This window comes from Macrotis lagotis, chromosome 1 (assembly GCF_037893015.1).
Source record: "Macrotis lagotis isolate mMagLag1 chromosome 1, bilby.v1.9.chrom.fasta, whole genome shotgun sequence".
Classification (NCBI taxonomy): Eukaryota; Metazoa; Chordata; class Mammalia; order Peramelemorphia; family Peramelidae; genus Macrotis; species Macrotis lagotis.
This window is the reverse complement of record NC_133658.1, coordinates 772179424-772195013: the sequence shown is the minus strand read 5'-3', so window position 1 is coordinate 772195013 and position 15590 is coordinate 772179424. Positions and strand designations below refer to the sequence as shown.

General features: G+C 34.2%; 1 protein-coding gene and 1 pseudogene across 2 annotated transcripts in view; one reads left to right on the top strand and one right to left on the bottom strand.

Annotated features, from left to right (window-relative positions):
• Positions 1 to 15590, bottom strand: part of LOC141508162 (contactin-5-like) — a 1214304-nt gene that overhangs the window by 521979 nt on the left and 676735 nt on the right. The window lies entirely within an intron of this gene.
• LOC141508159 (putative monooxygenase p33MONOX pseudogene) lies at positions 12654 to 13745 on the top strand (annotated as a pseudogene).

Below are 15590 nucleotides of genomic sequence, written 5' to 3'. Positions count from 1 at the left end.
AGTTGCTTTTTTTGCTTGTTTGTTTTTGCAGGACTATGGAATTAAGTGACTTGCCCAATATAATACAATTAGGAAGTATTAAATGTCTGAGGCCAGATTTGAGCTTAGATCCTCCTGACTCCAGGGCAGGTGCTCTATCTACTGCTCTACCTAGCTGCCTCAAGGAATTGCTTTCTTCAATGGATTTATGTATGTCCTTTCCCATTGGTCAGTTTTACTTTTTTAAAGTAATCGTTTTCTTCTTCCAAGATAGTGGATCTTTTTAAAATAATTCTCTTGCTTTATTTTCTTTTTACAATTTTCTTCCAACTCTATTATGATTTATAAGGTTTTTTGTGCTCTTACATGAGTTCTTTCTGAGTTTTGGACCACTTTCCATTTTTGTTTGGACCTTTGCCCTTTGACGTTGCTGTTTTCTTCTGAGTTTGTGTCTTATATTTCCTGTCATCAAAATAACTTTGCTTTTCCTTTTTCTTCTTTTTAGATTTCTCAGGGTATTGATTTTTGTTGTCCTTTTTCTTTTCTTTTAAATTTGAACTCTGTTCCTCAGGTAGAAGGTGCTCTAACTACCTGTTGCTTACTGTTGTTTCCTTGTGGCCCCCAGGGGACCCTCATGTCTGGTGTTGTGTTGAGTGAATAGAGTGGGAGGGGGCTGGCTGACCCTATTGTAGGTCATAGGAGTCTGATAGCTTACCTGGTGCAGAGGGGTTTCTAGAGTTGGTGTCTGCATAGGCAGAGACCAGGAATCATAGGTGGCATATCAAGATATGATGTTGCTCAGGCCCTAACTTCAGAGAAGTAATATGTCATCATTTGAAAGATGAAGCACATGAAGTCCACAAGGGTCATGCTCATTGCCCCACAGCAGTGGGACAGTGACAAAAATTAAGGTCTCTCTTCTAGATTACTGCTTATTCTGTTAAACCAATCCATGTATTGCTTCATTTATCCATAAAGTTATCTTGCCATAAGAAGGGGTTGCAATCATATTTAGGAAGACCTCTATACAAATTCTGCCTCTGATACTTTATCACATTCTCTCAGTACCTCAGTAGAACTTATAGTAGAACATAGATTTAGAAATGGAAGAGATGTTGAAGGACATCTATTTCAAAGCTTCATTTTCCTGATGAGAAAAATGACACCAAATAGTTAAATGAAATACAGGTCATAAAGGTATGTAATAAATGCCTTATTACTGATAAGCAGTCCAGATACTGCTTTGCAGGTTTGTTGCAAGATTTAAATGAAAATATGTATGTAAAGTATTAGCAAACTCTAGGGAACATATCAAAATCAATTTTTTTAAAAAAATTCTGTTTAATAAACAAACACCAACACAACTTAGCTTAGTGGTAGAATAACTACTGTACTGGACATGATGTCAAGAATACCTTAGTTGAAATCCTACCTCAAACACCTATTATGTGATCTTTGGCAAGTCACTTAACTTGTCTCAGTTTCCTAATAAATAAATTGGAAAAAAACAATAGTATCTACCATCCAGAGTTGTGATAATCAAATGATATAATACATATAAAGTGTTTTATGAAACAAAAGGTGCTGCAAATATATGTGTATATGCTAGCTATAAGTAAAAAGGTTTAGAAATTTTTTTCATGAAAATTATTGATGTATTTAGTGGTTATGCATTTAATTTAAAAAAGAAACCAATTAAAAAAAAAGTTCTTGCAAACTGATCTTTTGCTAAGGTTAAGCTTTCAAAATTCTAATGACTTTGAGGCATCCATATGCTTTTAAAATCTCTGGCTTTTTATGACCTGCAATAGCAGTGAATGTGGAATTTTGAGGTAGCAAAACTGAACATTGCATGAAGCTCAGAGATCCTTGTCAAATCCTGGATGTAATCATGTCTCACAAGAGAAAGAAACTTATTTTTCTCTTATTCAAATTATGCAGACAGAACAAATAGCTCTTCTAACAGGAAACATTAGAGAGGGAGAAAGCTCTTTTCTAATTCTCTACCCTCGTCCTCTCATTTTCTGCAGTATGTCTTTTATTTAGCTTTCCCAATATTTGAAAGTGATGAAATGTTTATATCTATTATCTGGAAAGCAGATAACCAAATGTCAAGGGAAAGGGTTGGGACATGGCTAGAAATGAAAAGCTGTTTCTCTCTACATTTACTGCGTACACCAAAAGGGAATGAGTAAACACTGTGTAAATGAGAACACTGAACTACAGTTCCAAGATGCCCACCATTCTACCCTGTGTACATGTAAGTAGCTCTGTATTTACCTCTACCTGGATTTAAAAAGAAAATACACAAAAAAAGCCATGATAAATTTGGTGAAACTACAGCACATGGGGCAGTTAATTCAACTGGAGGAAAGTCAGAACTGGGAGAGCAATAAATAAAATTCTAAAACTGTCTTGTCCTGGCAGAAATCAGAAATAAAGACTGTTCTGGTAAGAAACTAAAATTAGTACAGTAGTTTTAGGATATTACAGAAGAGTAAATTTGTGCTGTGATTTAATATGGCCTTATGAAATGAGGTTGCTTATAGCAACTATTATACAGGTGACAAATTTTTAAAAATCAATGTTTTTAATGAGGGAAGAATGATATTAATCTCAGCTGTAGAATTTGATAGAACAATAGTGTTTTTCCTGATCTTATGATATTTTATGTTTCTTCCCCCCCAGTTCTTTTTCTTTGTACCCTGGCACTTTTCACAGGTGCTTGGTATGCATTATGCAATTAATAAATGCTTGTCATTTGATTGATTGTGTTATAATGAATTCCTTGCACAACTTTATTTCTTACTAGAAAGAAGCAGAACCACAAATGATGTCTGCAAAACTGATAAAGAACATTAAAATTACATTATCAAAAAACATATCTATAGATTGGGGTAAATGTATAAGATCATGAAAAGAATATTGAATCCCTCAGGTAAAAATTATTTTAAAATTTCATCTTTGTTTACAGAATAAAAATCATTATAAACACTACAATCACATTCTGAAGCTTCCACTTGGATCAAATGAAATACTGAATGTAGAGCTCTCTGGAAACTTTAGAATATTATGTGACTGTCAACTGATAACATTATTATGATTACTATTTCTTGGACTATTATGTTATTATTAATATCAAAATGGATATGAATTTGAGTTCTTGAAACCTATGGTCATGCTGTGAATACAGAGAAATAATCCTAGGTTGGAAACATTTTGAACATAAAATAAAGAATGACCATAACACAGAAACTCCTCAGGTGTGGAGGGATTACAATACATATTATTTGCAGGGAGAACCAATAAATGAAATGATGTATCTGTTAAAGGATAGATCACAAGTCTAACATTAGGTAAACTTGATAAATAAAGTGCACTAATTATGTGGTCTTAATAAAGTCACAACCTATTTTTGCCTCAGTCTCCTCATCTGAATATGGGAACAACAATAGTACCCACCTCCCAGCATTGTTTTAAGAATCAATTGAAATAATTCTTGGAAAATGTGTAAAATAGTGCCAGGTCCATAGTAAGTACTATATAAATTTGGTTATTTTATCATTATTACTATTATTATTTAGCACTATAGTAAATGAATCATCAGAAAGGAGAATCTTAGCAAAAATAGCTGACATTCATAAAGCATTTAAAAGTTTATGAAGCATTCATAGATATAGAATATTTGATAGACCATATAGTAATCTAAAGTAGGTTTTAAAAGTAATAACTTCATTTTACTGAAGGAACTGAGGCAGAGGGGCAAATGGATTTGTCCATGGTAACATTACTAGTAAAAGTCAGAAGTGGGATCTGAATATCTATCTCCCCAGGCCACCATTCTGCATTCTAAATGCCATGACCCTGAATTTCTCAGGTAAGAGAAATATGAATTTCAGTGACATACATTATAAATCAAGAAAACCTTGTCACTGTACATTCAATATTATTAATGTTTTTTTTTAAAAAAAGATATAATGTTTCCTTCTTTTTATTCATAAGGCAACCACATGGAGAATTTTAGAATATTTTCTTTTTAAAATCTTAAATTTGTTTAATTTATTTTTGATCTTTATTATTTTCCCTTCAACTTCACTTCTAAATATATATATGTTCTTTCTCCTCCTCATTCAGTGAGTTATCCTTGAAACAAAATAAAGCAAAAAATAAAAAATGAGAAGCAAAAAGAAAAATATTTGTAAAAACGTCTAGTATCAACTGAGTCTAATTCTCTATGCAAAGTGTATGCCCATTGTCCCATGCTTCTCCAATGAATGAAGGAAGGTCTGACCAATCTTGGTAGTTAATTTCCATAATGCTGAAGGCTTTCATTTTCACCTGCTTAGTTGTTGTCATGGCACATATAATTTGCTTGGTTCTACTAACTTCAATCTATATGCAATTACATCTTTCCCATATTTCTTTCAGAGTATTTTCCAACATTTCACCTCTATTTCCCAGAAACCAATTGCTCATTCCTGTTTCTGTGGCAGGAAGACAGCCTAGCACCATCTTCCTAGTCCTAACTCTCCAATAGGCATTTCTTCTCAACAAAGATCAGTCATCAGTATCTCTTGTTTTAGCAGCAGAATTATCATTTGTCATAAGCAATGGAAAGCAGGATTGTAGAGGAAGCCCTAGAAGCAGTGTGACTAGCCTATGCAAGGGAATGCCTACAATGTCCTCCTCCCAAGCTAGATGTACCTTTATCGCAAGTCTGTTCTTCACATTGAATAATTAACATCAAAGAATTCAGTCCTGTCTTCTGTGGTAATTGGTTCAGTTAAGGTTGATAAAGTACATTGAGTACTAAGAAACTACTGAATAGGTATCTTTTCCAAGTTAGATCAGTGCAATACAGAGCCTTCTCATTTATGTCAATTAATGAACCGCATAAGCTTCTCTTTCGAAACATGTCTAAGGGTATTAGCATGCAAAATATAACGGGGGGGGGGACTTTTTTTTAACTCTGCCTTTTTTTGCCTCATTTTCCTATTAGGCATGATGTCACCTTTCACCAGATTTGCTCATAAGACATCTTAATTTAAGAGATTATTTTGAGAGAAGAACTAATGTTTATTTTAAAATACTAATAAGATTTTTCTCCAAAATATAAAAATAAAAAAATATTTTCTTTTACTGGAGAAGCTGGAGCAACCCCTGCAATATTACAGATTTTCTACAGTTCATTTTGATAAATGTTCAAGAACTCAATAGTGACAAGAAATAAAATCAACCAGAAATTAAAACTGATCAAATTGAATGAAATGCATTAACAAGACTGATGGTATCTGCCAAATCTTATTGAATACTTCAAAGAATGTGGAAGGAATCAAAGGATGAAAGAGATCAAGTTTGTGAAGCTGTGAGTTTGTTGAAAGGGGATGCCCTTGAGATTGGAGAAATTAACTTGGTTTTAGTAAAAGATGACAGGGAGTTGGTTTATGGTCAAATGAAAGTCTCCCACTATTACAATACAAATACTTTTGGAGCAGGAACTATTTCTTTCAATTTACAGCACTTAGGAAATGATTTTTTTAAATTTATATTCGTTCCTTTACAAAAAAATATAATGACCATCTAGATTCACCACACACTTCTGCTGAATGGTGAATATATGTCCATACTCTATTCAGTTTCAATTTGCTCACCATAACAATTCTGAATTAGGTGCTACAGATATAAGGCCCTTTTTTTTTTACAGATAAAAGAACTGAGGTTCAGTGAAATTCCATACTCGTGATCACATAAATTAAAAGTGTAAGAAGTAGGATTTTTATCTAGATCTCTATTGACTATCATGTGCATTTATTACTCTTACAACTACACCATTTTGTTCTTAGTCTAAAAACATTACATGCCTGATTGACCATTTCCTCAAGTCTTTCTTATTAGAAGTTTCAAATTGGTTTATCTGATGATGATGATGTGTGTGTGTGTGTGTGTGTGTGTATGTTTAAAATAGCATATGAACTATTTGTTCTATATATTTTTTGCTAATTCTTCTTAGTCTTCACCTAAATGTGATCATTCCTTAAGGTCCTTTCCTTTGCTTTTCTTTCCCTCCCCCCATAGGAGTGTTCATCAAATCACATTTAAGTTTTTTTTGCTATTACATCAATGGAGTTATTTCCCAAATCTATAATCTCCAGCTCTGACATCTTCTAATGGTAATTCTTACTTACCTAGCTGTCTGATAAGAATTGTCACGTAGGTATCCTATCACCTCAACTTCCTAGGATTTATAGATCATTCTCTAGTACAAAAAATCTTGAATAACTCTCCCTTGTCTACCAAAAAAAAACAGTCCTTCCTACCTTCAGGCCTGTCTACAATTTGACTACAAACTACCTTTCCCCACCGTATCTTCTAAAACTTTCCTAAATAAAGAAACTTTGGGACAACTAGATGGCTCAGTGGAGAGAGCACCAGCCTTGGAGTTAAGAGAATCGAGTTCAAATATGACCTCAGACACTTAATAATGCCTAACTGTGCAACCTTGGGCAACCCACTTAGCTCCATTGCCTTGCAAAAACAAAAAATAAAAAAACACAAGAAACTATTCCTTTCACAATCACTATTCAAGTCTTGTATGTCATAGAATTATAGAATCTCAAATTTAAAAGGGACTTTAAAAATTTACATAAACTATCTGAATAAAATCTGCAACATCTCTTAAAAAGTGGCCATCTGGCATCTGCTTAAAGGTCTTTAGAACTCAAGAATATCTTGGATCATATCTTTTCTTTTATAGTTTGCTCTGCTTATTGGAAAATATTTCCCCTCCTTTCATCAATCTTAGATCTTTCTATCTACTTCTTACTCCTGTTTCTGTCTTCTGGGGACAAGAAGTATATGTGGAGTCCCTCATACATATTTCCTTCAAGTTCAGCTCTCTTTTTCCATGCTAAGGACTTGGTAGCTCTATGAAAAAGACTCCTTTTTTATCCTTCTTACACATATAATTCCCAACCTTTCTCCTTTTGTTCTGTTTCTAAAGAATTATGTTTTTCCTTCAAGGCCATGTTTAAATACTATCTTATTTTTTTAGGCTTTTGCAAGGCAAATGAAAAGGGCTCTCTGTCATATATACTACAAATGTCCTTTAAATGAGTAATTTGGCATTTATTATTTATTATTTTGTAGTTGCTTTCTCGTGTGTGCCTTCCACACAACTTCTAAATTGAAATTCGTAAAAAAAAAATCTGATTGTCAATTTCCTGCTCAAATATATCCAATAGATCTTTGTTACCTCTTGGATAATGCTAAGGTTAATACTTAAGAGTTCTTCAGGGGCAGCTAGGTCACATAGTGAATAGAGCACTGGCCCTGGATTCAGGAGTACCTGAGTTCAAATCTGACCTCAGACACTTAATAATTACCTAGCTGTGTGGCCTTGGGCAAGCTACTAACAATGGGGTTAACCCCATTGCCTTCTAAAAAAAAAGAGTTCTTTACAAAATTACTCCCACATACTCTTTCACTCTTATTTCCTATTACTGATCTTTATCTTTGCACCTTGTCATTTTCCTTCAGTTGACCTACTAGCTATTTCATGTACATATTGTTCTATTTTCTACCTCCATGATTTTGAATGCATTGCTTCTTCATCTCTATCTCTAAGAATCTTTTCTTCAAAGATTATTTCAGTTATCTTATTCCATACAAAGTTTTTCCAAAATTTATAGCAATTGGTAGAAGTTATGAGATAAGCTGACTCTTCATGTATAGGAAAAAAATTAATTAAAGGCATACAAGGTGTAAATAGCAGTCTCGTAAGTTGATGAATTTTCACTCAGTGATGAATTTTAAGTAAAGTCTGGTGGATCACTTATCAGGTACATCATAGAATTTATTAGTTTTGGGTATGGAGTCAAGGGGTAGAGTAAAGGCAGGAATTCACCCAAATTACTTTACCTTTAAGTACTTTTAAATTATCTAAATACTTTTAAATAATGATTCTAAATAAATTCTAGAGGGGCAGAACCCACAGAAAGATTGAATGAAACAGTTTTCCAATCCAACAATTTAGAAGATCAGCAGAAAGGTTGAGAGAGGAACATAGTGCAGGAGCAAAGCTGCTCCAGTAATCCAGGACAGATAGCAGGGTGACAAGATCATTGGCAGTTGTGGCAGTTACTAGATCTCGAAGTGCAGAGATTGCCAAAGACAACTTGGAAGTTCAGCAGGAAAAAATCTGCAGTACTAGGTTAAGAGTGGAGCACAGTCCATTAACATTGCAGACTCAAACCCCAGCAGATGAGGAGCATTTGAGAGACACTGCATCAGCAGAGGCAGCTGCTGCCAGAGTTCTTCAACCACAAATGGTAAGGAGGTTATAAGGAGAATACAGGGGTCTCTTTGATATCACTGAGGCAGGACTCAGTTGCTTTGCCTATATTCTGGTCTGGGTCATAGTCCCAGTCATAATCACAGGAAGAGGAGGAGGAATAATACAACAGACCTTGCTGCCCCAGGGAAGCATTGAACCCTCCTCACAGTTCCAGGGCAAAAAAGAAGTGCTCATGGTCACTCACAGGCCAGGAGAATAGTAAAACTCTCATTAGATTATACTACCTAGGAAGGACTACAAAGTTACAGAGCCTTAGAATACCTCTGAAAATAACTACAAAAAACTCCAAAAGCTTGGGACAGCCCTCTTCCTTGGAAGCAGAGATCAAACTTAACAAAGAATTAAAATCAAGTCATAGGTTGGGGAAATAAGCAAACAACAGAAAAAGAAAAAAATCTGTCCACAGAAAGCTACTTTTTATGATAAGGAAGATCAAAACACACATTCAGAAGAAGGTAACAAAATTATGGTTTCTATATCCAAAGCTTCCAAGAAAAATATAAATTGGTCTCAGGCCATCAGAGAACTCAAAAAGGATTTTTAAAAATCAAGTAAAAGAGGTAGAGAAAAAAATTGAGAGAAAAAATGAGAGTGATGAGGGAAAATAATGAAAACTGAATCAGCAGTTTAGTGAAGGTGATCCAAAAAATACTGAAGTTCTTTAAAACTAGACTGGGCCAAATGTAAAAAGAAGCCCAAAAAGTCAAATAGGAGAAGAATGTCTTAAAAAGCAGAATTAATCAAATGGAAAAGGAGATTCAAAAGCTTACTGAAGAAATAATTTCATAAAATTATTATTGAGCAAAGGAAGCTGATGACTTTGTGAGAAATCAAGAAACAATAAAAAACCCCCAAAAGAATGAAAAACCAGAAGAAATTGTGAAATATCTCATTGGAGGTGTGTAGTACAGAGCACCAGAACTAGAATCAAAAGGAGCTGAGTTCAAATACAGCCTCAGACACTTAATAATTGCCTAGCTGTATGACCTTGGGCAAATCACTTAACCCTATTGCCTTAAAAAAAATAAAATTTGAAAAAAAAAGAACTATCTCATTTGAAAAACAACAGATACAGAAAATCGATTCAGAAAAGATAATTTAAAAAGTATTTGACAACCTGAAAGTCATGATCAAAAAAAAAATCCTAGTTATCTTTTAAGAAATTATCATGGAAAGCTGTTCTGATATTCTAGAAGAAGAGGGTAAAAATAGAAAATGAACGAATTTGCCAATCATCTCCTGAAAGAGGAGCCAAAATGAAAACTGCCAGAAATATTATAGCCAAATTTCACAGTTCCCATTCAAAAAGAACATATTTATGCAGTCAGACAGAAACAATTCAATTATTGTGGAACCACAATCAGGAAAACACAAGATTTAGCAATTTGTGCATTATGGGTTCACCGGACTTGATATATTATATTTCAGAATGCAAAAAGAGCTTCAATTACAACTAAGAATCAACTATCAACTATCCAGACAAAGTGAAAATATTCTTTCGGGGAAAACATGAACATTCAATGAAATAGGGGACTTTCAAACTTTTTGATGAAAAGACCAGAGCTGAACAGAAAATTTTACCTACAAATATGAGATTCAAGTGAAGCATAAAAAAGCAAACAAGAAAGGCAAATCATAAGAAGTTTAATGTTAATGCTGATATTCTTACACAGGAAGATGATACTGATAATTCATATGAACTTTTTCATTTATTGGAGTAGTTAGGAGCATATATATATATATATATATATATATATATATATATATATATATATATAGAGAGAGAGAGAGAGAGAGAGAGACAAGGCATAGGTGGAAGTTTAATATGAAGGGATAACATATTAAAAAAGATGGAGTTATGGGATGAGAGAAGAATGTCCTTGGAGAAAGAGAAAGGGGAAAGTAAAATGGGATAAGATATTTCACACAAAAGAGGCAAGAAAAAAAATTTGAAGTGGAGTAGGAAAGGGGAAGTGAGTGAGTCTTACTCTCATCAAAATTGGGAGGAATAGGATGGAGGAAAATAGAGTCAGCAATAGTAACTGTGGGGAAAAAAAAACTACTGAAACAAGTTTCTCTGATAAAGACTTTATTTCTTAAGCATAGAGAACTGAGTCAAATTTATAAAAATAAGAGCCATTCCCTAACTGATAAATGATCAAAAGATATGAACAAATTTCAGATGAGCTTTTCAATGTTATCTATGGCCATATTTTAAAAAATGTCCTACCTCACTATTGTTTTAAGAAATGTAAATTAGGACAATTCTGATGCTGTGCCTATTGGTTATGTTATGCCTATTGGATTGGCTAATGGGTAGAAAGAAAATGACAAATGTTGAAGGAGATGTAGGGAAAATGAGATATTAATGTACTATTGAAGGAGTTGTGAAATGATTCAACAATTCTATAGAGCTATTTGGAACCGTGTTCAAAGAGCTATAAAACTATGCACACCTTTTGATTTAACCATGCCACTAACAGATCTATACTCCAGAAGAGAAACAGAAATGAAAAAAGATTTGTGTATTTGTTTGTTTGTGTGTGTGTATGTGTGTGTGTGTGTGTGTGTGTGTGTGTGTGTGTATTAGGATAAGTAAAGCAGCTCTTCTCTGGTGGTAAGGAATTGGAAATTGAGGGTATGTCCATCAGTTGGGGAATGAATGAACCAATCGCCTTATGTAATAATGATGAAATACTGTTCTACTATAAGAATTTTGAGCAGGATGGAAAGACTTACATGAGCAGATGTAAAGGGAATTGTACTACATACAAAGTAACAGCAATATTGTAAGATAAACAGCTATGAATGATTTAGCTTTACTTGGCAATGACCAAGCAAAACCCAACACAAACTCTGAAGGGATTTTGATAAACAATACTATCCATTCAGAAAGACAAGGCTGATGGTGTCTGATCTGACTACAGATTAAAGCATACTTTTTTTTAAACTATATTTTTCTTGAAGTTTCTTTTGGGGGGGATTTTATGCTTGCTTCCACAGAATGAATATTATGGAAATGTTTTGCATAACTATACATTTTTAACCTATATCAAATAACTTGCTTTTTCAATGAGGGAGAGTGAGATAGGAAGATGGGAGAGAATTTGGAACTCAAAGTTTAAAAAATGTCAAAACTTTGTTTTACCTGTTACTGGGAAAAATAAAATATATAAAAAAGTGAAAAAAATTTTAAAAAAAGAATTTTATAACTCATATGCTTAGTGAAAAACATTGGATCCCTATCCTAGTTTTGATTCCTTGTATATCAAATGTTTTTTCAGGGCTTGTGGTCTCTTTCTCAAACTCATCCATTCTTCCTTCTGTCCAAGTGGTTTGCAGTACATTTTAACAACAAATAATTTCCTTTTCATCTTACATTGCCCTGAACGCAAATATTATCTATTCCATTTTTCTTCTCAGATTCCCAAGAAGAAAATTGAGATATATCTGCTGGATATCTGTATATCTTCATTCATATTATAGTTACTTAGTATTCAGCACTACTCTTCCATCCCTCTTTTTCTTTATTCTGTTTCTTTTTAATAAAATATACCTATCCAGTACCATCATAGGTTTTACTCCATCAAATCTCTAATACCTCTGAGAACAAATTGCTTTCTTGTGTTATAGGATCGCTAATTTCTCCTGTTACCTAAAACTGGTATTTATATGGAAACATTTGAGGCTATTGATTTTATTCCTGTCTCTTTTTTTATGAATTTTGTTCATTTATTAACATTTTTCTTTTGTATCTACTCTCTATATCATCTAATGTTGGGGATAGACCCATATAACCTTCCTTTTTTGTTTCTATTTTCATTAAATATCCTTTTGAATTGATTTTTAAGACACTTGGAAAATATATTCTTACCATTTTTTGTTGGATATTCTCTATATCTTCCCAGGAATATGTCAACGCTATATTTTAAATTATGTTCCAGAAATCTAACGCTTTTTCAGTCCAACTGTTCATCTCTTAAATTACATATTTCTTTTTTATATCCCTTATTTTCAAAGGCAAATATATGAAAAACAAAACCTGGACATTGATGGTCTTTAGTTTCTTGCTAAAAATTTCAAAATAGGCTCGCGGTGCTCCTGCCGGCTGACTTCCGCGCAGGTCCCGGTGCCACTTGCATCATGGCCTCGCTTCGACCGTGCTTCGGCACCTAGGGAGTGCCGGGGCCCTGGAGCCTTGTTAGTGTCAGCCTCCTGTCCGTGCTGGAGCCCCGGGCTGCGGACCAGCTCTCCCCCATCCCTCCCCCGTCCCACCCCCTCCTCACCTTCTGTAGAACCTCTGCATGAGAGCTGCTTGGGACTTTTGCTAGTGTCATCACTAGCTGCAGAATGTTCCCTTTTGACTTCTTTGTCCTAACTACATAACTTCCATAGACTTTCACCTGTGGGAATCAGGATTCTGGGTATCTATCTAGAGAAACATCTGGATCACAGTCTTTCATGGCATCATCCAGAGAGCCAGATGTGCCTGAGCAGACACAAGAGAGCATCCAGTGCTTTGAGCAACAGGCAGGGTTGAGAGACACAGGGTACACTCCCCATAAACGCCTCACCACAGAAGAAACCAAGTACCACCGTGTGGCAGAGGCAGTCCATAAATTGAAGTTTCAAAGTGGAGATATGATAAAAGAAGATAGACTGACTGCTTCAGCCCAGTCCACTCCAAGTAGTACGCCCTATTCTTCTCCCAAGCAAAAACCCAGAGGTTGGTTTTCTTATGGATCTTCTACTTCCTTACTTGGCCTAGACATTAGCAGTATGGATTCTGGGAATGGAGACAGAGACAAACCCTCATCTGAAAAATGGAGCCTTTTTGGATCAAGAACCCTTCAGAAATCTGACTCAGGTTTCAGTGTACAGTCCTTCAGAGGTAATCAGAAGCCATCACCAATGGAACTTATTCGAGTTCCAGCTACTAAAATTGCAGACGACCCAGCAGCCTTCAAGCCACCTAAAATGGATCTTCCAGGTATGGAAGGAAAGAAACAATCTCCCTGGACCCATAACCTCAAACCAAGGGACATGAATGTGTTGACACCTACAGGGTTCTAAATCTCCCTTTCCATATGAGCAATGTTGTTTTCCTTGGTGATCCTCTGTTATGTAGAGAGAGTATCTTACACTTTTCTTTCTTCCCATCCACCTTGCACTTGATATGGGAAAGATGTCATCCATTTACATTTCTAATAAGGATGCTATTTCTGGGGAGTTGGTGATTGTTTCTTTAAATTTGTAACAATGCTTAAATCTTTCTAATGCAGGAAGATGTATTCTGTAATGTCCCAAAGTTGGTTTAAATAACTTCTCAGAGTACAGTTGACTACAGCCAATTGCTGAACTATAGAACTAAATTAATTGTAGGGGGCAAGGGAAATAAAACCTAGTAGACTTTGTTCTGCATATTTATCCAAAAAAAAATTCAAAATAGTTGGAAGTTCTAAGTTCATCCTGACGGAGTAATTTGTGCCCACATGGTTCAACAAATGTAGGTATTTATTGTCTCATCAGACAAATCTTGGGAGGTTATCTGTTGTGTCTTAGATGCATTCCCCAGGAAGAAAAAAATACATCTTTTTTATTGTTATAGTTGACAAATATCTACTTCACTGCCCCTAGGAAGCAATCACCAATTACTGACATTCTTTTCTTCTTGCTTATACCCTTACTAGAATAAGTACATATATGTGCATGTCAAATCCTTGGGAGATCTTAAGGTCCTTGTAAGCAGCAATAGATTTTTTTTTTGTATTTTATCTTTGTCTCCTCAGTGCCTACCACAGTACCTTGCAAAAAGTAATCAGAAACAATATATGGAATTGACTTGGTCTACCTCCTTTTTTAATCAGTCATTTCCGAAATGGCATCTTTTATGCCAATATATCTTCCTTGCTAGTAAAGTGTCATATCTCATTTCCTTTTGCATCACTTACAACTTTTAGATTTTGAGGTCATCCTTGATTTGTTTTCATATAGCATCACAAGAAGTATGTTGGAATTAAAAAATATGATTTTTTTTTGTTTCAGGGAGAAGCTTGAGAATCATTGAGCATAATAAAGTTTTCTAAATGCAACCTAACCCCCTAAAGTCTTACTATTCAATTCTGCCTCTAGCTTATTGTTTAGCCAGTATTTCTACTTAGGAGACACAGTAAATATTTGTATAATTAGTTACCGATGAATTGATTAACTTTCAGTAGATTATCAAGTGTGACTATATGCTAACAAATGGGTGCTATATAGAATTATTTGAAATATGATTTAACATAATAATAATAAATCAGACCTACAGAAATACAGCTATTCTCTCAAAAATATTAAAAATGTATATGTAACATTCTCCCATACCCCAGTAGTTCTTGTACTCAAAAAGCATATAATTTAGGAAAACTAGAGAAAATTTGCTTCCTATGGATCTTTGATTTCAAAGATGAAAAGCAAAACATAAATGTTTTTTTCAAAATAGAAATCTAGTTTGTTTTATTATATAGTCCAATCTTCATTTTCTTCTATCTTTATAATTAAGAAAAGTTAAATAGAATTTAAAAGTCATTAACTAAATTTCAATGGTATAAGTGAAGCATTTCAAAATGAAAGAAGCACTCAATATTCCATTGTTAGGCAGAATTTTAAACAGTAGGCTATGATGGGCTCAAGTTAGGTCACAATATTCAATCTCAACTATTCAATCTTAAATAAACAAGAAGATATAGAGGTAACACTTGAAGTGGAAATTGCTCAAGAAACTGGTTAACTAAAGATAAAGATGCATTATTCAGTCATAAAGTTAAATTAAAGTTGTCTTCTTAAGACTCCTGAATTCCTTACTTAAAAACATGACAGAGATGTTTCAGTTTATTTCTGGAAATTATATATGGTGCATGAGGGAGCAATTTGTGCTCATAATCATTCAATATGAGGTGTCCCTATTCTTAAAATGTTCTTCTCTTTTGGATATTTAATACTCATTCATATTCCAGGAGCAAAAGTTAAAAAATATCAATTTGACAATAGCTAGCTGTTTTTCCTGAAAGCTTGATAGTCATTACTCTTTATAAAGAATACTACTATAATCAAGAAGTTTTCCTAGGAAGAAAAGCAGTTAGGGTGCAATGTTTAACTGTTGGAAGGTATGTCCACTTCAAGACATGAGGTTTTGACAAAGAAAACCTGTTTTGTTGAATACTATTCACATTTAATTTCTCTTCTTTTGGCAAATTTGAATCCAAATTAATTAAGG